We start from the raw sequence: 25860 nt of genomic DNA on the forward strand, positions 1-25860 counted from the left end.
ACTTATTTTCAGTGTACTGTCCCTTACTCCTACAGTCAAATACATACCATTACATCCTTTAAAAGATAATTTTTGCTCCCTAAAAACAGATTCTAAGATACATTTGGAAAATGGGCATTCAGGTGTAATAAATAATTTCTTACAAGTTTATTGCAGCAGCATTATGACTTTTACATTGACTCTCAACATAATGAAACTCATTCTGCTGCATCTCCACTGCTGTGAAGAGATTTTTTTTTTTCTTTTTTGTCTCATGAAAACTCTCCAGCTTTAGGAAAACAGATTTTAATACACACATACAAAAAAATCCTTTACTTTTGAATTTACTATCTGTTAGACTAAAAAGAAAAGAACTAAAGTAATCCTGGATTTTGAAAGTGCAACATAACCAGGGAGTCCTCTTACATCTGAAAAGCTCAGAATCAATTCAAAATTATTATTGAATTTCATAATAACATCAGGAAAATTTTCAGATGTAGTAAACAGGAAACATAAAACCAATTTTTATTCATTTACATGATTTTCCTTGCAAAAAACAGCAAGACAAGAAGCCAAATAATTAATGTATGGTCACTCTAATTCTTGTTTTTCACTGTCTATATAAGTTTTCACAGGAAAATAATTTAACTTGGTTCATCTCACATTCAAATCCTTCACAATATTTACAAGATAATAATTTAATCTTTCACCCAACACTCAAACAAATCAACAATGAAAATGTGTTCTGTAAACACAGCAATTTATTACATGCAAAGAAAAAAGGCAACACATTGACACATAAAAAAAAAGGGCTGACCAAGACAATAGAAAATAAACAACTTTGCATGCTAGAAAACAAATTAGCTATTTGTTAGGTGCAAAAATACTTTGCCTCAAGTGGAATAAAGTGAAAGAATGACAGCTCATGAGTCTTACATCTCTGGCTTTGGGGGAAAAGGAATTTCAAGGGACAAGTTACAAACAATAAAAACCAGGTAGAATTTACTGAACTGGCTCAATGTCTCCCTGCCACACATAAAGTTAAATTTTGACAAGGTACAACTATAAAACATTTTTGGGTACTTTGGCTCATATCTAATTGGTTCAGCTTTATTTTGATGGTACAGACTTCTGATTTAAAATCAAGGAAGGGAAAAATAGAAGACTTTCAGGAACATTTATCAAGAAAGATAATTCAAACAACAACATACAAGTCAAGCAAGGAAATGTGAAGGGCAGAGCACTGTGGATACCAATGTAAAAATGCTGGTAAATAAAAAAATAATTGCAAATTTCTTGTTTTGGTATTACCTGCAATTTTTCTCCCAAACAAAATACTAAACATTGGTATTATTTTCTTATCTTAAAAACTGAAGAAATTAAATATAACTAAACACATGCATATGCAGGAATATATGAAAGAGGAAGAAATGGAATTATTTCACTAAGCTTCTTTCCTTTTCTTTTTCTATGCGAAAATGGAACCAAACTCTTAAATATAGTGCAATTCTTACAGCTAAATTAAACCATTTTAGTAGTTTGCAATTATACTACTTCTGCTATATCCCATCCTATAATATGCAAAATTTTGAAATCTTTAATGTCTCTATTTCTGTTTTAATACAAGCTTTAGCTTTCGTTTCTTTTTTATGAAGGAAAACCAGAATTAATCCATCAACAATTAATATATTGTCATTTTACCACATTACCCTTTAAGGTTGTATATGTTACTGAATCTGCTGTTTTCTCTTTCACCTGTCTGTGGCCACTTTAGGATGTTTGATCCTTTTAAAGGACACAAATAAGGACAACAAACTGTTCACCCAAGGAAGCTGAACCATCCCTCTTTTTATGGGTAGCATCTAAAACTCATGGCTAAAGTTCAAGTTGCTAAGCACTGTTTCTCCAACAATTAAAAAAAAAAAAAATTGTCACCAATGCCCAAAGGAAAGAATATTTAAATGTTAAGACACTTTAAAATAGTGTCATGTAAAGGGAAGTCTCTGTGGGTATTACCTTCCTTTGACACTCACAGGGAGTTAAACCTAATTGCATTTAGGGTTATCTCTAGCAGCTACACTTGGAATCAACCACCCTCAGGAGGACTATTGTTCTAACTAATCTACTTATTAAGCTTTTATTCAGATTTAGCATAGCCTTTTATAAAAAAACATCTCGAAAGGACAGTAATGGATTTTGCAATTAGCAGACAGGAAAGAGCAGACTATAACCTACAATCTCTGACCCTAGCAAAAATTAGGAAAAGAGAATATTTTTTAGAGTAAATCTTTAGAAGTTTAAGTTAATTTTGGTCCTATCAGGTACCACAATTATATCTGGAAAGGTAAAACCTGTGTGAATTTCCTACACTCCTCCTTATCCATTCCCTTAAAATACAACCCCTCCCACTGTACCTGGCAGGAGAAATAAACCTGTTTTCTGTCCTTGTCTTTCAAAGATGAGCAAGTAGCAGTTTTTTGTTTGCTGTCTCAAGCCCCAGTTTAAGCCAAAAGCCAGTGCTGATAAAGGTGATTCTAGATCCAAATCCTGGCAGCACCTTTTGAAAACTGAGAAAACAGCCACTGCAACTCCTGACCTGCTCTCCCATAAGGAATATGGAAGAGTTTGGATCAGCTCCCTACCTTCTGCACATTTTAAATTTTTCTCTAAATTCCCTCCCAGCCCAACAGCTTCCCAAGGAACCTGTCACTCTGAAGAGATCCATCCTATCCCACACCTCTGGTTCTGCTCTTTACTGGCCACTTTCTGTGAGCAGAAGTTTCTCCTCTGTTGGTATCTCAGTATAATGTCACTGTTATTTGCTCAATGATTATTACTCATCATTATGATTAGTGAGGAACAGGACAAACCCTGCAGCAACAGAGAGAAGACTCTCTTAGTACCAGGCAGATCAAAAAATAGGTTTTTTTTTCCCCCATCACATTCTACCCTAATACTTCAGACCATGCCTGGTGGGCACATGTAACAAGTGCAGTACTCAACCTCTACACACACCACCTCCAGTTAGAAAAAAAATCAGTAACACAAAAGTCATGCACAATAGTATGGAAATAAGAGCTATTCTGCAACAAGAAAAGGCCATACAATTTTTCTTTTCCCATATTGTCTTGACAGAATTACTCTCTGCTGTATTACTCCTTTATGTTCTATTGCACATTTTATATCCAATGTTTTGTTTGCTCTTTTGTGAAAGTTGTGTTCGGTTTTCTCTCCTCCAAAGTGCATTCAACAACTCAATTAGGCTTAAAATGCTTTACCTTCAGAGTGTACTGGCAGCTCTCAAGCACAATTATTCTCCAATGCAAAACACCCACAAGACATATTTAAGAGTATACTTCCACAAAATAATATGTTAACACACCACCCAACATTCCTGCAGAATTGACAAACACTACAAAGGAAAATGCTCTAATGCAGTTCAAGGACATCTGAAGGTATTTTTTAGTTCAGTGAACTCCACAGCAAATACACCATTTTCCCTCTCCTCAACCTAAAGGTAAAGTTAAAAAATGGCTGTCAGAAGTTTTGACTTGTATTGCAATTTAAAACTTCCTAAATGTTACCAGTATGACCAACAACAGATCTATTGTACAGGAGTTGGGTTTTCCAAGGGCACTATTCATGCCTTTTATAGAGAATAAAACAAGTATTTAGCTACACTAGAGACAACAGCACAGAAATGGAAATGAAAAATACTTACATTTTTTGTTTGCCTTTCCTATGGAGTACTAAAAGCATTGGGATGTCTTTCTACCAGAAGAACACAGGGACATGTATAATTCAGGTCAGCATTTAGACTGCAGAGATGTGCCTATTTCTTTGTTGTAACTATGAAGTCAAAGTTAACTGAACCTAAGTTTATTTAAGTCAAGTTAAATTATTTCTATTAGTCTTACCTCCCAAAAGAATTAAATACAGCCCTATTAAATCCAAATGATTATGTCTACATAGGAGTGTCAATCAATTTCACAATATCACATTAAGATCATGCCACTACATATCTGGCAATTTTGATAAATCTTCTCGAATTCCCCTGAACATCCAAGTCCTAACATTTAAAATATTCATAACTGCTTCTTCACTCAACATGGTCATTGACTTACACAAAAATTAAAAATTCTAATTGAAACTTCCCAACATTTTTCCTTCCAGTTTTCCTTGGCCTTTTGAAGCAGAGGTCAATTCAACAACAATTACTTCACGCTGTTAGGAATGGTTCAGTAGCCCCATACAGATCAATGACTCAGCTACAAGTCATGATTTAATAATTATGGAGATAGAAGTTATAATTCTCATGGGAATAATTTATTAAAAACGAAGAAAATCTTCAAGTAGCAGCTGAAAGTTCTCTATGGATGCTCTTTCTTTAATACCTTTTCCATCCAAGCCTCTCACAAATAAACTTTACTCAGTGCCAATGACTATGTTTTTCGATCAAAAATTTAACACCTGGAAAGACCAGTAACTCTACTGTCAAAAATAAAATTAATTCCCTAAACCAGTTGTCCTTATATAAATATGGTGACAAAATTCACATGAATGAAATTTTACAACGGAAGCTGTCAGGTACAAACTTTAAAATGTAGAGTAGAAGTAGAGCCCATGCACTGTACTAAAACCAGTCAACACCTCAATTAAGGCACCCACTGCTTTTTCTCCACACTTTTGGCACCACACAAAACTGGATAAATAAAAAATGTTATGGAGAAGACTAAAAGCACTTTAAATCTTAGAATTAATTCCATAAAAATAACTTTACTCCTTATTTTGAGATATGCATTTTCCAGATTTAAAGTGTAAAGAAAGGATAAGTCAACCAGTAAAAGTTTTCTGACCTTACTAATTTCCTGTTTTTTTTGTAGAATTAGGGAAAAACTAAAGTAGCTGCTCTTGATTTTTTCCAACAACCTGAATATTCCATAGACACTACAACATCCTGCATCCCTCTAACACTGTAGCTCATTGCTCATTTAAAACTAAGGAGCCCCTGAAAATGCAATAGCAGTGCCTCACAAAACAAAACAAAGCTCTTGAAGTAATAACTTCTGCATCTGTCTTCCTCATTATTCATTTATATTCTTCACTGTTAAGAATTATGATTTGTTTTTAAATTGCTGTGGCAAGTTAATTAATTGATGAGCCTCAACCACCTTTAAACCTACTTTTACTTGCTGATCTCTCTTGTCTTTTTCAGCAAGTTCTACTAGTGAAAAAAAAAATCAAATTACAGTTTTCAAGCAATTCAGTTGGTAAGATATTATTTGTCATCTGTGCCTGTAAACAATTCTGAAGAACTAAGAACTGACACACAAGTCACAAGAAGACAAGCTTACTGCTTCACTGTGGGTTTTGCTGGGGAAAAAGATATGAAGAACAAGATTTCTATCTCAAACTTTACCAAATATCTGTTCAGCCTCTATAATGAGATCACCTATAGCTTTGAAACAAAACTATTCTCAGGACTCTTTGATAAATGTAAGAATGTAAGTACAACCTGTAGCAAATCATATCAAAGATATTTTATCACTTCTCTAGCCCAGGGAAAAAGTATAAAACCAGAATAAATACATAAAAGTAATACTCCTCTGTAACTCCAGGAGCTTACCTCTCCAATTTCCTAAAAATTTTATTCAACAACTCTGTTGGATTTTTTTCCATCAGTTCCTCAAGTCTGACTCTGAACCAGTGAAAATTGTTAGTATTTACTTAGTCTAGAGACAAGAAGTCCTGAATGTGTGTGAGGTGGATTTTTGCTCATTTTGGATCTGCCATTTGCTAATTTTATGCCATATAGTTTCCATACATCTCAAAGGCAGTGAGCAATCATTCCTTTTTTACATTTTTTATATCAATCACTGCAGCAAAGGCTCCAGTCATGTCACCAGTTGTTTTTACAATAAAAAATATTAAAGTTATACTTCACAAAGGAAACTATGCCATACTTTGGGCAACTCATCTCACTGGCTCCTATCTCTTGCAGTTCAACTGTAAAATTCATTAAATGAGAATTCAACATATCGTTCGATATTTATGGACCTTTCACACCTTTCTAGAGTGGCAGTGACAATATTTTCTGTTTTCTTTAAATAAACTTCCCACTGCTTCCTAGTATTGCTATAAGGAGAGGTTTGTTTGCAATATTGTAATATTGCATGGATATCCTTTCACAGGATTGTCCACAATTGTACTAACATAAGTTTCCTAAATCTTAATAGACAATTCAAAGCCCATCATAATACCTCAATATTTATCTATTTCACCTCCTGTTCACACCTATCATTCACCTTGTAAGATTATTCAGGGAATTTTCTACATCTTTGTCTTTGTGACATTGCCATACAGAAATCAGTCACTTCAGTCAGTTTCTGTTTCTCCAGCTCTAAAAACCAGCAAAATTAAGTCTGCACCATGAACAGAACAACAAAGTGCAGCAAGAGGCTGTAACACTCAGGAAAAAAAAAAAACAAAAACAAAAACAAACAAACAAACAAAAAAACCCAGATAAATCCAGCTCTTTTCTGTAAGAACATATGTTAGCTCACACATGATGGCAGCTGCTTCCCTCTGCACACAACACGGGCTGACAACAAACACACTCATCTTTTCCTGATGGAATGGAGACCTCAGTGCCCAGTTTGCACAAAAAGCAAAAAAAAACTGCGCTGGACAAGACAGACACACCCCAACACATCACAGCTTCATGCTGTTCAGAGCTACAGGGAAAGCATTACACTCCCTGACTCAAAGGGGATAGGAAATAAACATAAACAATACTTTCTCTTGTACCAGAAGGATATTTATGATGTGAAAAACATTGCAATGTGTTTTATTCAAGCTACAAATATTGAGTCATGTGGTGATTGACCTAGTTTCCTGTTAAGTTTAAGTGTATTTTTAGTTACTCCCTGTTGATTTATGTTTTCATTAAAACCTGAGGGATGCATCTTTTGAAGTCTGCTGGAGAATGAATGGAGGTGTGATGCTTTGCAGAGGATGCTGAGGCATTTTTCCCCAATGTTTTCTCTAAGTCACATGTCTAGTAGGAGCTCAACCGAAGAGCAAATAAACATCATTTGTTTACCTCTATCTTATCTTTTCTTCACAGGAATTTAAATGCAAATGAAAAATAGAATAAACACCAACAAATACATCAAGTGGTAGTGCAGTTTAATGACTACAACCAACAGAGTCTGCTCTGCTCACTGCCACAGCACTCTGCAGCCAGCAGAACTGGCAGTGACCCCTTCTTCTGCTTGTAACTGAATATACACAGAAGTACTTTGAAAAACATCCCAGTATTTATACAGGAGTGATGTAATTAATTTTCCGAGTTTTGTGGGATGACATATAACATTTTATATAGACTATTAAGGAGATTACATTGATTTGAAAGAGAGCAGAAAACCCACCTAAGAAAAGAGCCCTCTGAGTGCTTCCAACCATGGAGAAGATGCATTAAATGGGTTTTTCTTTTTGGGAAATGATGAGCTTAATTTGCAGTAAGTGGAAAGTAATTGTTCTCAGACCACAAATGTAAAGTCAGGGAAATCAGGTCCATGCTGCCAATTCTTTCTTTAGTATGAAAATGGGCCATAAAACTTCAAAATTTATGTATGGACTCCAAAGGTTCACAGCAATCCATAACTGATTTTCTTTTTGCTTGTTTTGCCCCTTGTCTACCACTGAATTAAATTACAACATTAGATTTTGTGTAGTAAACAAGCAAAAAATACTGCATAAGGACATAGCTTCAAATGAAGGCTCAATTTCAGTAATGATCTTGATAATTATATTAGAACAGTCTAGGTTTCCCTACAGCTTTCTATTTCTCAAATTTAAAGAGAGTTATGTGCATGATGACAGCTCTGTGTGCTCACAAGACTATTCTTACTTTATCCTGTCTACTTTCACACTCTCCAGAAATTCAGTTTTAAGTTTTCAAGTATTTTGTCAATCACAGTTTATCAAATGCATTCTGCTAAGGCAGCTGGCAGGACAAGATTCAGCAGTGACAAGCTGTCTCAGCTCCTGTTCTTTCTACCCTTTTTATCTCTGAGGAGGAGAAATACTCTGGCTAGAAAAGGCTCTACCTGCTCCCTAAACAGGCAGTGAAGTCACTGTGTTGGCAGAGCTCCAGATCAACAGAACAAGGACTCCCAATAAATTCTCAGCAGCCCATTTATGCCTACTTTTTCCTTATCATAAGTGCTTTTCTGAAAACACTACTGGCACTCTGCACACAGAGGTGATTGAGTAAAAAGACACAGTGCAGGTTGTCAATTTATCCTGAAATAGCTTCTAGTGGATAGATAAAAGCCATCTAAACCATAGCACAAGACAGTGCTATTACACAGAATCTCCAGACTTCCCACAAAAAATTCCAGAAAACACTCTGCCCTCTGTTACACACACACACCAAAATTATGGCATCATACACAACTATTTGTGTATATAGTGAAAAATCAGTGCATACTGAAGTATCTTCTTATAAATCCTGGCAATTAAGAACTTCGTGTAATCTCACTCTGTATAAATGATATTTCAGAAAGGCAAAAACTGGGATTATGCCAAACTTTCCTTTTAGCTTTAATTGTGTTGACTACAAAACATGTGTAAGTCAGACTTTCTCCTCCTCCACATATATTACCATGGAAATGCCAAAAGTGTAAGACAGTTCACAGACAGCTTATCTCCAAATATTTTAGTTGATCAAAATGATGCCATTTGATCCCATACATGGTCTGTTGTGGGATGAAGAAGGGTGTCTGAAAAGTAGAGTCAGAGTTAATCTACATCAAATGTTTCTGCTTTTGGGAACAGAATGAAGAAGTTTCAGTCTTCATTAAAGAGGAAGGAAGAAAAGGCCAAGTACTGACTTGAACTTTAGAAGTGTTAAATAGTATTTGAAACAGGCTGACATTTGAAAATTTTCAATTGTTGTCCGTTTTTTAAGTGTCCATCATTGCCCATAAATGTCATATAAAGAAGAACAAAGCAATAAATGGGTCAGAGTAATCTCAAAAAAAGGAGAAAAATCATTAGGATATGAATAGGAGCCATCAAACTGCCTTAGCTCAGTGTCTCATTGCCAATCCCAGCATGAGAGGTGAGAAGCAGAGCTGGAGGCAAGAGTAGGAGCAGAGGAAGAAGTCAGAGAAAAAAAATACAAATAACACAAGAATGACCTTGGGTGTAAACAGAAATCCAAGTCTGAAGTTTAGATGTTCCTGCACAAACTACCTCATGTTCACAGCTAGTTTTCCACTGCACACTCCATGCTTGTATATAATGGAGCAACAAACTTCAAAACCTTCAGGAAAAGCTGGAGTAAAAGACTTGAAAAGACAGCCAAGGTGAGAAAACAAACATAACTGGTTACAATCCTGTTAGATCCGGGGGAAAAAAGCTCCAAGGACCACGAATCAGAGTGCTCTCCTGAAAAAATACATTCAGAGTGTAATAGGTGCAGCTGAGCAGTTTATTCCTCCAAGGTAAATAAACTGGGCACCTCACACATCCTTTCAGATCAAGGATTAGATATTGTCCAAACACTAAAGCCCTGTTTAGAATGTGGGAGGGGAGGGGGCTGGCCCTGTCCAGAGGCTGCATTTCCTTTCCTTGCACCCCTGGCATTGCAGACTCTGTACAAACTCCTACATTCTCTTTGTGCAGGGCACAAACCCTGAGCACATCCCTGTTGTTCAGCAGATCCAAAGAGTGCATTAGGATGGAAGGAAAGCATGCTCATAAAATACAGCACACACTTCTCCTTTGTCAGCTGATGTAAAAACATGACAAGACAGAAACTTAAGAACATAACAAAAATTTTCACATGCCAGTAATTTTTTTTAGACTTTCTTTTTTAGTACTAGCCATAGGACCAAATTACATCAGTCAGAAAAAATAATTTTCTGCTTTCAGTTTGTGTAATATCTGCCAAATAAGAGATGATTGCACAAAGGCAGGAAGAGATGAGTCAAGTGAGGGTCACTAGAAACCTGTTTTCTCCAAGTGGACACACTGTGCCTCAAGCCCAGCAGTCATCCCCCAATTGTCATTGCTTTTATCACAACACCTCTGATGCAGAGGGTCATTAACTTGGGATATTAAACATGCCACCAGTCACCCGTGGCCAAGAGCTGTATTCAATCATCTGGGAGCAATGGCAAGCTTTAGAAAACTTAAAACTTAGGGACAACTACAAGGTGCAGCATCTCTTCTGGAAGGTTCAAGTGAGCAATGTCTCAGCTGAAGAAGCCCTTTCACAAACAAACATCTCAAAGTTAATTCTTATGACCTCTCCTTTCACCATGTAACACTGATAAACCCTTTTAAGCTGTTACTTACTGGTCAACATGTCTAGCATGCATTAAAAACCCATACAGGAGGGATCTTTACCTGAATTAGGCACTTAGACCACACCAGATTCTTTACAGACAAGCCAAACCCATTCTCTGCAGCCAGGGGAGAGAAATAAGCTCTCCTGAGATGTGCTCAGAGGGAGGTCTTGTCCACCCAACTTAAATGAGTGAATTAATGACAGAATGGCCTTCCTCTGGAAAATATCTAAAAGCATCTAGCACTCTCTACTGACTCCAGGAGGAAAATGAAGCACTTCAGGTGCAGAATGGCTTAATTAGCCACAACATGGGCACAGACTTGAAGGGATTAAAGCTGTGCATTGGCCACCTTGCTCTTTCAATCTTCAGAGCAGAGTGAAAAAACAACCTCCCTAAAAAAATAAGTTCTTGCATGACTGGGTAATATAAATTGATAAAGCAAGGAAAAATGTTAAATTTAAATGTCACTAAGCATGAACAACCCTTGCTGTGTTAAGGAGTGAGTAGTGCAGCCCAGGCAGCAATTCAGTCTGATGAGAGCTCAGGGTCTGTGATTGAGCTTCCCCTACTTTTCACCTAATTCCTCTGGCATTGTTCCTGGATGGTGAATGTCCAAGCAATCCACTCCTTGCACAGGTATTCAGATTCCATCACTGAGGTAAGCAGTGCATACAGGGACAGGAAGTTTTAAATTCATACTCAAAAATCATACCTAAGGGCTTTAAGGACTCATCTCAATATTGAATAACTTTTACCATAAATGTTCCAACTCAGAGGATTTGCCAGATATCCCATCACAAATAGAACATGCTGAAAGAACACCTACAACAATTCCAGTAGATGCACAATAATAATGAACAGAACATTCCTGCATTAGATGTCTTGTGTACAGACTCAATGCAGAATTATATATTACCAGTTCTAATTATTTGCTAACTTACTTAAACTCTCCAACCTTATCTCAAGGTAGGCACAAAAAGCTTTTTAAAATAAATTCTGTTGACCTAAATTGTGTTATTATTTCAAAACATCTATGGTGTTCCATGAGTCTTCACCTAAAACTATGAGATCAATCTAATTTCCCATCTAAGTGGGAAATTTAGGACAGTAACTATATTGCATATAGCAAATGCAACATGCAAGTATTGCCACAGTTTCCCTTACATGACATTAGGGTACAAAGAAAGATCATATCAACAGAACTATGATACATTGAATTAATTTACCTTCAAATATTAGAAGCAGTAAATTTTCTGCTAATTTCCAGGTTTCTAGGAAATCTCTTAATACTAAATATGCTAATGTATCTGTACTAGTTAATGCACTTTTATACTACACTGTTCTTCACAGAACCTCATGATAAATAAACATTATGAATACTATGTTTATTCAGTTTTAAATTTTAATTATCTCAGCTTTCACAGAAAGTAAACATTCCTACTTAATGTCAGTAAAACTGGTGCAAGAGAAGAATGGTAAAGTAGAATTGTTATAAAATCTCTCCTTGTCTTCTTCTTGTTCGGTTCACCTAAGACAGATATAGAAACCCAGACTGGTTAAAAAGAGTATTTAGGACTGGTTATTTAAAAGTACCTACCAAAGCAGCATAATCAAGATGGATAACAACTGTGCTACAGCAGAAGCATTTCTCTCTTTTACAATCTCCTCTATAATTTAACTAGCCTGAAGATTTTGTTGAACTGCAAGAACTAAAAATGATTTTAATGTTATTGTGAATAAGTTGATTTCTGGTTGTACTTTTCATCAATGAAAAACTTTATCTAAACCCTCCTTGCCCTCTTCCCCCCCCGCCCAATTCTCACTTTTGCTACCTACCCACATAAACCAAATGCTGCAAGAGAACACTATCCCTGGCTATGGCAGCACCCCTTTCACTGAACTGACACTTCACAATTGCCAGAATAAACAAATTGTTCTTCTTAAATTGATTCATCTCACATCTCCACAGTGCTACTGCAGAATTGGGCTGTAAACAAAAATAAATTCATCTGTTGTCATATCATGAAACTTAGTAAATATTTTTTATATCCCATTTTTCCTCAGTACTTCTCCTTTATAGGCCCAAACTGCTACAAAAACCAATAATTTATACTTTTTTCTCCTTTATGTTTGTGTCAGATGATAATGTTCTTCTATTAGATGTAGATATGGGCTCTGAAGACAGCAAAGTAAGGTCATGCCAATGGGAAATTACAAGTTACAAACCACCCCACTATATCACAGCTCCACAGGAATTTTAATTCTCCAGCAAGTTAATAACTTATCTTGCTTTGCTTATTATATAACCAGAGACTTTTTCCCCACTATCAAGAGCCCTTTCTTCTCCAATAACAACACCATCTAACAATTTATGCAATGTTCAATTTTCCATAGATCTAATATTTACTTGGTTATATAATGTCCCTGACCTCACTATTTTGGGGAGCAGAAATACAGCAAGAAAGGACAAACTAAGGTGATTGGGTAAATGAGTTTCACAAATCATTAACACCACGAAGAGCAAGGATTCAGTGTGTTACTTCAGCTTCATAGGATATAATTACATGTTTTGATTAGCAGATATATTTTCCCAGCCTCAGGTGTCAACAAGGGTTCAAGTGTATAACATGTATAAATGGGTGCTAATTTTACTAGTCATGAAAATGTGTTTTGCTAATTACATTTATATCCTCTTAGCCCATTTCCATTTGATATTGCTTCTCTGTAGTAGCTCTTCCTGTTTATTTCCTTACAGTGACATTTGAGCTCTCTCAAATGACACAATGATTCTAAAATTCACTAGGCATGGCAAGTTACTTCCCTACTGAATACCTGTTGTAGTCTTGAAAAAGGAACAAGATTTACAGATTTATAGAACTTTGGTTATTTCTGTACTTCTGTGAGCTGTGTCCTGTTTGGGGTGTCACCATCTGAGATTAAAATCTTATGGCAAAATGGTGCTTTTCTTTCACCCAGCTGATTTTTTGTCAGGTGTGCAAGAATTCCTGATTGTTGACACCAAAAATTAAGGGAGCAAGCCTGTTTTAAGAGAGTGAAGCCCTTTTTCCTTGCCCTGCACTTTCCTGAAACTCCTACATGCTTTTTTCACAGAAATGAGATCAGGATCAAAAACTGAAAGATCCTCTTTTCACACAACCAGCTACAGAATAGTTTGGGCTGAATGGGACTCAGAGATCATCCACTGCCATGCCCTGATCAAAACCATGATGGAAAATGCTTAAGGCTTTGGATAAAAACATTAAAAAAGCTATTAACCACAAGCTGCTGGATACTGGAATACCTAAATAAGGACATGTTTCTACAACTCAGACTGGAAAACAAGAAAAAAGACCCAAAAGGTTTCCAAGTGTGAGTATTGCAGCATGAGGAAAGTAAACACCAATGTAACCACAGTTTTGCTGCTTGTGTAGCTTTATTGCATATCTAAACATAAGAGTTTGTCTTCCTTAAAAAGAATAGTCATGATGCAACCTTTTAGAACTACATTACTATTTTAAAGCTAATGCTGCAATCTGTAGCATTATAATTAATTGGCTAATATACTTACTAGAAATTACTTGATTCTAGCAAACAGCCAAAGTTTGCTCACCAGCTCAGTTCTTTAGCTCACAGTGTGGCCTCAGACAGTGTTGTTGACTTGGTTGGGGCAAAACTTTAAAGCACATATTAAAAAGAACAAAATAAGACAAGGACAGAAAATTCCAGTGCTCGTAGCCACATGATAAAATGCTGGTATAATCTCCTCAGAGCCTTCTTTTCCACTGATACTTCAAGACTTACACTAAATATTTCAAATATGATTAACTCAATAATTAAGGGAAAAATCACATGGAAATTCCCAACATATTCATATGTGTAAAGTTATTGCAGGAGAGTGCAGGTGTAGAGACTGGATTTATAAGCTTTGACATGGATTGCTATACTGACATAATTACTAACAATATGTTTTATGAGGTCTGTCTGTTAAGAGCTCAGTGCACAGATTTTTAAAAAGCCTAACCATACCACCAAAACCAAATAGAGGTGATTTACATGTCCCTTGTAAATATTCTGGAAGATTATGTATAGAATCAATACCACATCTTGCTCTGATAAAATGTGACAACAACTTATGCTTATTCAGTACATAATAAAAATACTGTCTCAAAGCCTTTCTGGAACTCAACAAGTATACAGTGGCAACACATTTACAAAAGAAGCTAAAGAAGGATTAAAACCTTTAACTTGTAATAGGTACAGTATGGCAGGTAACTGAGCCTTGCAACACTTCACTGTAGCTGAATGAAAACCTTATTACAAATGTAAGGTTTAAAAACCAGCAAGTGGATGTGGATAAAATACAACTTTAAAACTACTATGGAATGGCTGGCACAACAGACCAAGTGTGATTTCTTTTTTCACTCCTCTCCTTTGCATGAGTTAGAGTTTCAGAATTACCCAGTTGAGTGGAAAAATGCAATTGAAGTAATGATATTTACAATGAGAGGCTTCTTTTCTTTTGCTGTACTCTAAAGGCTGCAGATAGCTTTGCCTTCCTTTTAATATTTCAAATTTGAAAAATGGGAGCAATAAGGGCATAAATTCAAAGATACTGTATGCACGTTCATTTTAATGGAGTCATCAGTACTATTTAGTTAACAATGCACAAAACCTCTTCTTTCATATGGCCTTGCTAAAGGTTTTAGGCATAAGCAGCCTGATTTCAGAGAGTGGGAATACTCATACAGGAAGGTAAGTGCACCTTTAAGTGTTTTAATCACAAGGGGATTAAATGTGCACATTCGGCACTTGGCTAAAAGAAAAAAATTACAATTTTCTGCATTTTATTTCTTTCCATTAAAGTTCTTTTACTATATATGAGAGCTTTTTAGCAAGTCCAAACAAAAGCACTGTGGATAGCAAAGTACTTCACATATGTGAAGAATGTTTAAAAATTAGTTCTTCAGGGTTTTAATTGTATATACATCAAATTGAGTCAGCTGCCATAACAGAACAATTGCTACATTCATGCTGTGTGTTATGAACTCTAATTGTTAGAAACACTTTTCATTTCAATCCTGACAACATCTATATTAATTTTTTTTTTGTGATTTCTTTGTGGGGTTTTTTATGCTAATTCTGTTAATAACAGAATAAGATTATACATTGTACTTTTATTCCTGATCATTAGAAATGTGAAGCACACCATGAGTCAGAAACTGTAAGGAAGAGGAAAAATAAAAAAAAAAATCTTTAAGTATAACAGGGAAAAAAAGAAGCAAAATTGTGCTAAAACTGGATGAATTCTTAACAGAGATTTTGCTTTATCTTCAAAAAGGCACAGTATTATAACTAGAACTTACAATTAAAACTGTGTACACCCAGTCTGCCCATTCCAAACTCAGATAACTCCTGCTATAAAACATCTCAGCTGCTTAATTCACAAGTCAAAATTTTTCAAATAAAATACAAAGAAAATAAAATTCAGGCTTTTCCTCTGTATTCCTGCTACACATCCTATTGTCTCTAATTGCAGCACCTTGTCTCTCTCAACACAGAGGGAAAGCTGCCAAGCAGCTCCCTCCAGAGCCAATGTCATGGCTACTTTTCAGATTACTAGGAGGGAATATGTAAACTGCACTGTCAAGTGTCTGTCCATAGGGATTAGGAGTGTCATTCCAGAATCCCCAGTCTCAGATGAGTCAATCTGAAGTCCTCGTGCTCCACTCTGGTCTCTCATGAAGTCATCCCTGCTGGCAGCAAGTCACCTTTACTCAGCTCCTGCCAAAGGCAAACTGTGAACCCTTATGTTTAAATTGGGTATGGAAAGATTTTAGTACCAAAGCTCCCCATTCATAACCAATGTATTATCTAATTAATAGTTATCTTAGCTATTGAGGTTTTCAACAGTTCAGAAAAAAATTATTTTTTTAAATGGTTACATGAATGTTTGCAAAAAAATTATAATAAAATACACCACATCTGCAAAAACTTCCATGACCTTGTTTTGTTAATGCTCATGTAGAGAGTGAGGCCTGTGCTGAACTGTTATTTATTATTCCCCATTTCTACTTAGTGTATCAAGTGTGAAACAAAACCAAAGCCAAATAACCCTCTCACCTTGACATGTGAAACATCTGTCATTTCTTGAGATGCAAATTTGTGAGATAAAAAAAAAAAGAAAAAAAGAAAAGAAAAAAAAAAAGTCTTCTTAGGTCATAGATTCCTCACCCAGATAGAACTGGCTCCCTGCATACACAGACAGGGGTGAGGTTCCCTCTCACTCATCTCTTCTCCTGGCTACACACACCCAACTCTCACAGCCTTTCTCCATAACCCAGATGCTCCATTCCATTAATCATCTCTGAAATACCCTGCTGGACCTGCTCCAGGAGCTCCATGACTCTCTTGGACAAATTATTCCAGGTGGGGCTCCAGCAGGGCTGAGGATGGGGCAGGATCACCTCCCTGACCTGCTGGCAATGCTCTGCCTGTCACACTCCAGGATGGGTCCCCTCGGCCACAAGGACACCCTGCTGGCTCAGAACATGGCTGTTCCATGATTCCACAGCAGAGGGATGATGAGTAAAATATTTAAGAAATCAATATTCAAGCAAAATTTAATTTCACTTTGTCCAGAATGTTCTCTTTCATTTCACAGTGGGCGGGGGGGGAAGTCACTAGTTCCATATTATCTCATTAAAATAAACAAACCAAACCCCAAAGATACTGGCAAGTTAGCAGTAGTTTTTGGAAGACAGACAGAGATAAATAAAAGACAAAACAAACATCAACAAAAGTGATGATTCCCAACTCAAGCTCCTCTGGAGCTGTTCAGATGTGTACATACAGAAAATAAAATGACTGTAAGGTTGTTTTTCCTTCCTAGGGGAACTGCTGTCTTTTCCATCACTGCAAACACCACTTCAAGCAATTGTCATGTCTGAAGATCTCTTTGCCTCCTCTGGCTGTTTTTTCAACAAAATGCACTATAAAGGTTGAACTAGAACGATAGGAGCAAAATTGTCACTCAGCTTTACATTTATTGAGAGAATTCTTTTATACGAATATATTTCCAAATGCAGATAAAGTATTTATTTCTTTATCCCCTTGAAGCAATGTCTTACTATTATTTGATCAGAGAGGTCAACCTGTACAAGGAAAAGCAAGCATGAGCAACTTCCTTAGTTCACACTGTTCATAAAATATAAACTTACACTGCTGAGAGAAATGGCAAACTAATACAGTGTGACTAAGGATAAGCATGCAAATGGTTTAGAGAATATTCTTGATGGTTGGAATGTCTCATGAATTTCCTTTCTGCCTGTTTTAATAGCTCTTTATGGAATATTTTGAGCATAGCATGAAATTCTGAAAATTTGCAAGCAGTATTCCACACCAAAACCTAAAGAGGACTTGGACAGTGACAGTGTCCATTGTTTCATTACTTTCTGGCAGCCTCTACAAAATTCTACCAGTGAATTTTCCAAACAAGAAAATGAGACCTGCAAGAAATGGACATTCTTTTCAAAGAAACAACAAAGCTTTGTACAAACATAAGTATGTACATTTTTATGATTCCACTAGTATTTGTTCAAAATAGAGTATATTGAAAAAAGGACTTGTCCCCTACAACATATTGATCTTGAGCAGTGAACTCTGACACATTCAGTATTGCCCTGTCTCCTTGAAATTTTAATATAAATAGGAAAGCCTGAAAAAGCAGACACGCATACAGATTTAGAGTAAAAAGGATAAGGGGAGCCTAAACTTCCATTTTTGACATTTGAATGAAGGCAGTCTCTCACTTTTTAGTGAGAGTTGCTGGTTGTACCAGAGAGATAATTTAATGAAAAATTTATCCATATAAACCATGTGCAAATGGATGATCCTATTTGCATTCTATGATGAGTATGCAAATACATCAAGCACGTGCAAAGTGGATGAAGTATGCAAGCAACAATATCCATAAACTACATATCAATAAAATAATAATTAGTGAGTCAAAGTGCAACTTTATTAACACAAAGGATTGTAGGTGAAGACCCCTTCCATTGCTGCAGCAGGAAAGTTCTGCCATATAATATTTCACAGGAACTTAAGCTGGTTTTTGGCCTTGGTTGTATGTGGACTCTTAGTAAGGCTACAGGCAATGTTTGAACTTATGGACATTTTTTGACAGATTTTATTGATTTAGATTTTAAGTGCTCCATTCATACATTTAATTTTGCCAGTGCCTGGGGCCTTTATGGTGTATGCTGGTCCCAGGTAAGATTTAGAACCTTGCTAATTTCTCTGATTACTGTCGCAACAAATTTTTTTTTTTTATTTGATGATATTCTCAAAAGAACTTTAAATCTTGGAATTATGTGAATGAGCAAAGTTTTCACTACTTTTTTTGTGGTGTTGGTGTGACAGGTAAGTTTCAGGCTATTCACTGAAGATATCAACTAATACTAGCATATATATATATTTGTATTTTTCTTTGTGTGGCATTTCAGCAAAAATCTATTTGCTAATAATTTCCTGGGAGATTTCTTGGTTTTGTTCCTTCTAATATAATTTTCTTGTTTGTGTCAGGGTTGTTTTTATAACAGGTTTTATAATTGCTTGTTATAGATTGTACAATATCAGTTATTCTTTTCTTATTACTACTTTTTTCAAATATTTTAGAAGATTTTATGTTCTTTAATGGGTATTTTTACGCTTTCATTGAGCTATTTTTTTGTAGGAGCAAGAGTGGAATTATAAACTGTCTTGCTGGGGTAGTTTATTCTCTTTTTTTATTTCTGTTTTAAGAAAATTAATTAGTTTGTAGGTTTTTGATAGTATTTTGGGATAAAAAGGTGAAGATCCCTCCCATTGCTGTAGCAGAGAAGTTCTGGGTATCCCCTATTTTGGGATAATTTCTTTACAGCTTTACATGGCTCTGCCAAAGGATTTGTCATGCCCCAATCCAAGGTGCAGACTGGCACCTGTGCTGATCCACTGAATTTACCTCAAAAGCCCTGAAATGCTCTATTGATCACACCCCTCTCTTATTAACTCCTGAGACATAATGATGCTGTAATCTATAAACCTCAGGCCCTCCTGAACAGTGCACAATCATTAAGTTAGCCATTCCTCACAGATCCCTGCCACTGTGTTCCAATCTGCACTGGAATGCAGCAAAAACATTGTTAGAGGAGCTCACTGAAGAAGACCAGAGTTAGCTGGAAAACCCAGCTGACACAGTTCATTACTTCCAGCAGATTCCATGAGAGCCTCCAGAATTTGCCTTACAAATTGTTCCATGCTGCCTTAACAGAAAAAAAAAACAAACCAAAAACCTCCAGAAGATGCCCACAGGTTGAAAATTCTACCTACACTCCAGGCTTCCCTGGAAACCTGATGGACTGCTCAGGGGTCATGCTGAGAAGTCATGATAATGTTGGAGATTTCATTTCTTACCCAAACTGGGATGATTTGGGAAGAGAATGTAACAGAAATGTCCATTTTCCAGAAAACTTGAAAACAACCTGACTTCTCAGCCTGGTTTGGAAGAGGATCAAATTCAAAGAGCTGACTGGAGATTTGGATTAACTCCATGAACATTTTGTGTTGGATATTCTCAGTTGGGTGCAAATTCCAATAATAAATAAGTGAGCCTGTCTTTAGCAAGCTTGGTGAACTATGCATGGCCTAGAGCTGTTCATGCAAATACAGATATAACTGATTATGTCTACTGAGCAGGAAAAAAGAAGGGAATGGCAAAGCAGTAAAGCCATAATGATGGAAGGAATATTTTCCCCTCAAGCCACTCTTTTATCAATACAAAAGCACCAAAATTACCATTTTCATGCATATCAAGATACTATATATCTAGGTAATCTTTCATTCAATTTCTCAGGTTAAAAAATAATCTTCAGTAGCCAATTTTAACCAAAATCTGATTTTAATGGGATCTTTTTGGTAACACAAAAAAGTGTTTGGAGGTTCAGAATGGAATCGCTGCCACACATCTGCAGATGGAAGAAAGGCTTACAGCAGTCTGAATGAAATCTCAATAGCTAAAAACAGAGTTACATTTCAAAACACACTGCAATTACCCTTTTACAGGAAGATTTGATCCAAGTAATCCATTCTTAATTTCATTGAGACAGTGAGAATAAACACACTAATACTTCCCAATGCACAAAGAATGTAAAGACAAAGCAACGAGGTGCCCAGGTAACACACCTGAGACATTTATTGATAATCCAGGAGGTGATCAGAGATCCCAGAGAAGAACACCCACGTTTCAATGTTTCAAACCCATCTCCCTATTGTTTCAACTTGGTAGCAAATGCTGCACTCAATCAAATTATCTAAAATATAATGTAAAGGCAAATGCAATTTAAAGTGCTGGAGGAAAGACAAGAGAACTCCCAGGTTTTTAAGCGGTATAAAAAGCTCATAATTTCTATTTAGCAGAAGAAAGGTTTAACTTAAAACATGGAAAGATATACATATTGATTTCTGCACACTAAACCCACAGCACAAAGTTAGAAGTATCTCAGTAAGCCAAAAAAATACTCATATTTCTAGCACTACAGATGAACAACTTTTTCCTGATGAATGCAAGTCTAATCATCACCTAAAAAGTAAAATAGTAACTAAAATGTTTCTCATACTAATACCTAAGTTAACTGAAAAAATCAAATGCAGCCTTCCCCCAGGGTATCTTCTTTTCAGCATTTACAGTGTTTGGGAAATGGCTTTGTTTTTTAAATTGGTATTAATTTGGATAGGACAACTTCTGAGGTGAAACTTCTGACAAAAACAGATCACAAAAACTCCACATGGGCAAAAAATTTAGCAACTGATGGCTTTTAAATTCTCTCTGTTGCAACAGTATTTTATTTATTCACTATAAGGTATTCTCTGTCACATATTTTGCATTCTTTTTCAAGCTGAGATAAAATATCTGAAATAAGAAATAGAAAGTCTTGTGCAGAAAAGTTTTGGTGAAAACAGTATTGACATTAATAAAAGTACTGATTCCCGTCAAAAAACCCAAAAGAAATCTAATGTAGACACATTTGAACTTAAATGCTCATTATTTCTAGAATAATTTTCTGAAGGTTTATTACAACTATTATGCATTCAATACTGACTAATGAGTGAGCAAAAATGAGAACAACTATTAGGAATATCAGTTTTACAACACAGAAGTTACACTAGAGTAACACTGTTTCTTTATGGGATAGTCCTACTCTCTTAAATAAAAATAAAATCAGCTGTTCTATATACAGACCCCTATTTACAGTGATTTCTTTAAATGATTATTTCTTTAAATTTCTGTAGAATCCCTCAGTTATACACATGTACAACCACTATGAAAGATTGGTGAAAGATGAGCAAATAAGTAGCTATGACAGAAAATACCAATCCATATCCAATTCTTCAACTCTATTTCTGACTGAATTCCTATTGTATAGCTTCTTCACTAGCATAAAGAAAAAACAAAGCTGAACTAATCTGAATTAGGCATTTCAAAGAACTTTTACAGAATGCATTTTGATGCCCTGCTGCATTAATCATTCTACAGAACATGGTCTTTCTGATACTCTTCAGGTAGCCTAGAGCACTCAAGAAACTTTTTAATCATCCCATGTAAAGTTTCTATTCCTGCCTGTTTAATTATCCCATTGTAGAGTGTAAATAAAGTGTTTCCTCAAGTCTGGATCAGGCCATTTGCTGTCAACACAAACTGGGGGTTTCAGAGATGCAGGTTTACTGTAAACCCCTTCTTCTCAGGCTCCCAAATATTTAATTTAAGAATTATTTCACATACCAAGGACTTTTGTTACCAGAACACCTTAAAATATATAGATAAAACAAAACTGAACAATGGTTAAATGACCAATACAAGATGTACCTGTGCATCATCATGAAACGTTGAATAAACTAGAGCTTCCAAAAACAAAACACAAAGAAAACCAGAGAAAAGCAGGACCCTTACTCCCTACCATTTCAAATGTAGAAAATGAATAACTTTTTTCTCATTATTTGCACCTAAAAACATAATAAAAATTTTTTCCTTTTTTTTTTTTTTTTTTTTTTTTTTTTCAGTATAGGAGCCCTAGCAGCCTCAAATTCTTTTTATTATTTTCCTTTTTGTTCTTTGCACCAACACTCAAAATATAATCACACCAGTGATATTTAGATGCTTACAGATTTTGAAAATAAGTTCTCTATGTTCAGTCACTTATACAGATGCACAGTCTTCAGTGACTAAAGAATTTAAAGAAATTAGCTGAGGAGTTTAACTCCCTATGTGAAAGGAAGGTTGTACCAAAGGAATTTGTGAAGTAACAAATAACAGCTTCCTGAATAAATGCCTCATACAGGCCAAGGCAGAAAGCAATATGTAAGTCACTTACATATGTTTCACTTAAAGATACATGAGTTAGTCCATGGGGCAGAACACAAATCAGCACACCTGCCCACATCTCCTTCCTAGATCTTGAGTATTTGCTGCCAAAACCCAAAGCCTGCAAGAAAATACCATTCAAGATAAAACCCCCTAAGATACACAGGCAGAAAGTAGCTGTAATAACTGAAAATGAGAGAAATCAAAACACACTCATCTTCTGCCTACTACAAAAACCTGAGGTGGGCAGCCCTGCCCTAAATTACTCTCACAGCTGCATCCACCCCAATCCTCTAGGCAATTACTTCTGTTTTCAAGGATTGCAAAGATGAAAGCAAGAATCCAGTTTCCAAATGTTGATGCTACGTGGCTTTTTTGCTGTGCATTTCCCCAGAGCTCTCTAAGAGCTGACAACACCTGAGAAAGCCTCCACTACTGCAAAGTCACTCACATCCTAAACTGCAGAGCTCTGAGCTGTTTGACAAAGCCTTCACCCACTGTAAATGTGCTGTCCCTAGCCTGAGTGGACATTCACTATCTGACTGGAAAGCAAATACAGATTTACTGCTTTAGTCACTACAGAAAAACTGCCCTCTTCCTTTTTCTACAGCATATGATCACATCACATCAAGAGAGACTCAAGGACTAAGGAAAAAGGATGTTGGAAAGTCAAGAAACCAAAAGAGGTAGACATTGTTTCTATCTTTAGTTAGAGCAATTTCTAACCTGAGATAAACAGTGAACCCCTATGTTTAAATTGGGTACCAAAGATTTCAATTTAACTTCAGTTAGAAATTGGTCTAGCCCAAGAATGGCTGTCTCACACAAAGCATGCTAAAAACCCACCAGGACATTTGAATGGTCTCTCTTTAGAGATCTGCTTTCCTTCTGGCAATTTCTTTAATAAACATTTGGATCAGCTGGTGATCCCAACTTGTTGTCAAAAATGTAAACATGACTTCTGTGCCAGGCCTGTGTTTGGCTGCAAAATGTGGCTTGGCATTACTATATGCATAAAAGGTGAGTAATGACTAACATCTACACAATTAAGCTTGTGAAAAGAATTCTATTCTAGGTCAAATTTATGTGAAGCTTTAGAAAACTGCACAGTCTGGGATTAGAGTTAAGGGAAAAGACAGCTTCTGGTGAAGGAAGAGTATGTGCTGTTTCTTATGTTGAAATCTTGAATACCTCCACATTACAAGAGAGTTAAACTGCAATCATGAGTGAAACTTCTGCTGTCATAGAAGTTCACACCAAAATACTTAGTTATGACTCTCCAAAAATTACCACTTCTACAGGTACAGTACAAATAAACAAAATAATAACAGTAAGATACCCTCAGCCCCTGTGTGCCTTAGAAAGTGGTAGTGCCACATAAAAGTCAACTAAACCTTTGTGAAGTTACAGTAACAGCAGGCATTTCTAGATATATACATATATACAGACAATCATATAATAAAAATGCTACAAGTTTATCAATAACTTAAGGACATTTTTTGCCAATCTCATTTTAATTTGTCCAGAGCTCTCTTCAAATGAAAATAAGGGTATCATAACCAGTTCTCAAACACAAGCACTTGCACAGATTATATTTGGACAACTGCATGTAAGTGTACACATACATGTTACTCACATATAAATAAAAGCATATGGAAAAAACATACAAATAGAATCCTTTGGGGAAAGGAGGACTTTGGACACAGCCTTGAAAAAATATTACCACCACACAAACAAAAATCATCATTGAAGCAAAATAAAAGGAGCAATTTCTAATCTGCCCTAATAGTGATATCAGGCAAACTCAGCACTCCTCAAATAGTAAGTATTCATAGTTCCATTCCCATTAGTTCCTTGCTGACACTATAAAGGAAACAATAAACTGAATCCACACACATTTTCCAGCCTCCTCACCTAAGTGCTTCATAACACCTATTAAATATTTGAACAAAGTTTAGGGATTATCAAGTTATTTGAAAAACTTTTAGCTGAAAAAACACAAAGTTTTTTTTTTATCCAAAAGATAACAGGAAGCATAAATCAAACCAAAAACTATTATATTATAATTTTGCACAAGATGAAGATTTTAGATATACTTATATCTCACTGTCTTTTAGAATGAACTAGAAAATGACTCAACAAACAGTTATTAAGCATGCTAAATAATGGTAAAATGATAATTACACTGGAGATTTGTGTTAATAAATGAGATGCAAAGGGGTCTTTATTATCCACTCATGTGCATGTAGCATTTAATTAGTTATCACCTATAAATGCTAATGGCACAGCTGCCAATCAATCAATCTCCTAAACAGGAACTGAGGAAACCCCAAAATATGAGAAGTGAATGCTGAGGAACACTTTGGTTAGAAAACAGTTAACCCAACAGCAATATGGAGAGAAGGAATTCCTCAGAGAGCCTAAAGAAAGATGTTTTCATCTCATTACATCTACCTTCATAATTATAACAAACTCATCAGCCTCTAGATGAACACCACGTATAATCATTTTCCAAAGCAGGAAACTTAACAAGATATAAATGCTACAGACTAATTTAGGCTATTTGCAGTTCTCATCTCATCTTGAACTGAAATAAGAAGAAAAGTAGTATAGTTAAGCTAAAAATAACTAGATAGACTTGGGCTTGTTTATTTCCTGTAATCCTTGCTCAGAGCCAGGCAAGTAATAGGTTTATCCTTTTTAAAAGAAGGTAAATTTAGTGCATTGCTAGTGTGGTCTTTAAATAATAATAAAAAACCCCATGCAAATAAGTAAAAAAAGCTGGAAAGCTTCTAATTTACCTAAATGGATGCTTCCATTAAAATATTTGAAAAAACACTACAAAATTGAAATCCCACAAAAAAAAAAAACAAAAAAAAACCACCCTGTAAAGATTACCCCATCAAAGATTAAATTTACATATGCTGATATGACAAAACAAAAAGACCAGGGGATTACATGCAGTTGAACAAAATCAATCACATATAGAGTACAGCAATAAAAATCAGCAAAATCCTGACCCACTCAGTGAAGTGGAGCTCTGCCAGAAATACATTTCTTGGCAGGGCTCTGAGCCCACTAATTAGAGACTGAACCATTTGGGGAAAGTTACTGTGTGTCCTCAGG

At 35.8% G+C, this 25860-nt stretch overlaps 1 protein-coding gene across 1 annotated transcript in view; it reads right to left on the reverse strand.

The window, feature by feature from the left end:
- The window catches only part of TENM2 (teneurin transmembrane protein 2), a 602965-nt gene that overhangs the window by 287950 nt on the left and 289155 nt on the right, over window positions 1-25860 (reverse strand). The gene's annotated exons all lie outside the window — the stretch shown is intronic.

Source organism: Oenanthe melanoleuca, chromosome 13 (genome assembly GCF_029582105.1).
Source record: "Oenanthe melanoleuca isolate GR-GAL-2019-014 chromosome 13, OMel1.0, whole genome shotgun sequence".
Lineage (NCBI taxonomy): Eukaryota > Metazoa > Chordata > Aves > Passeriformes > Muscicapidae > Oenanthe > Oenanthe melanoleuca.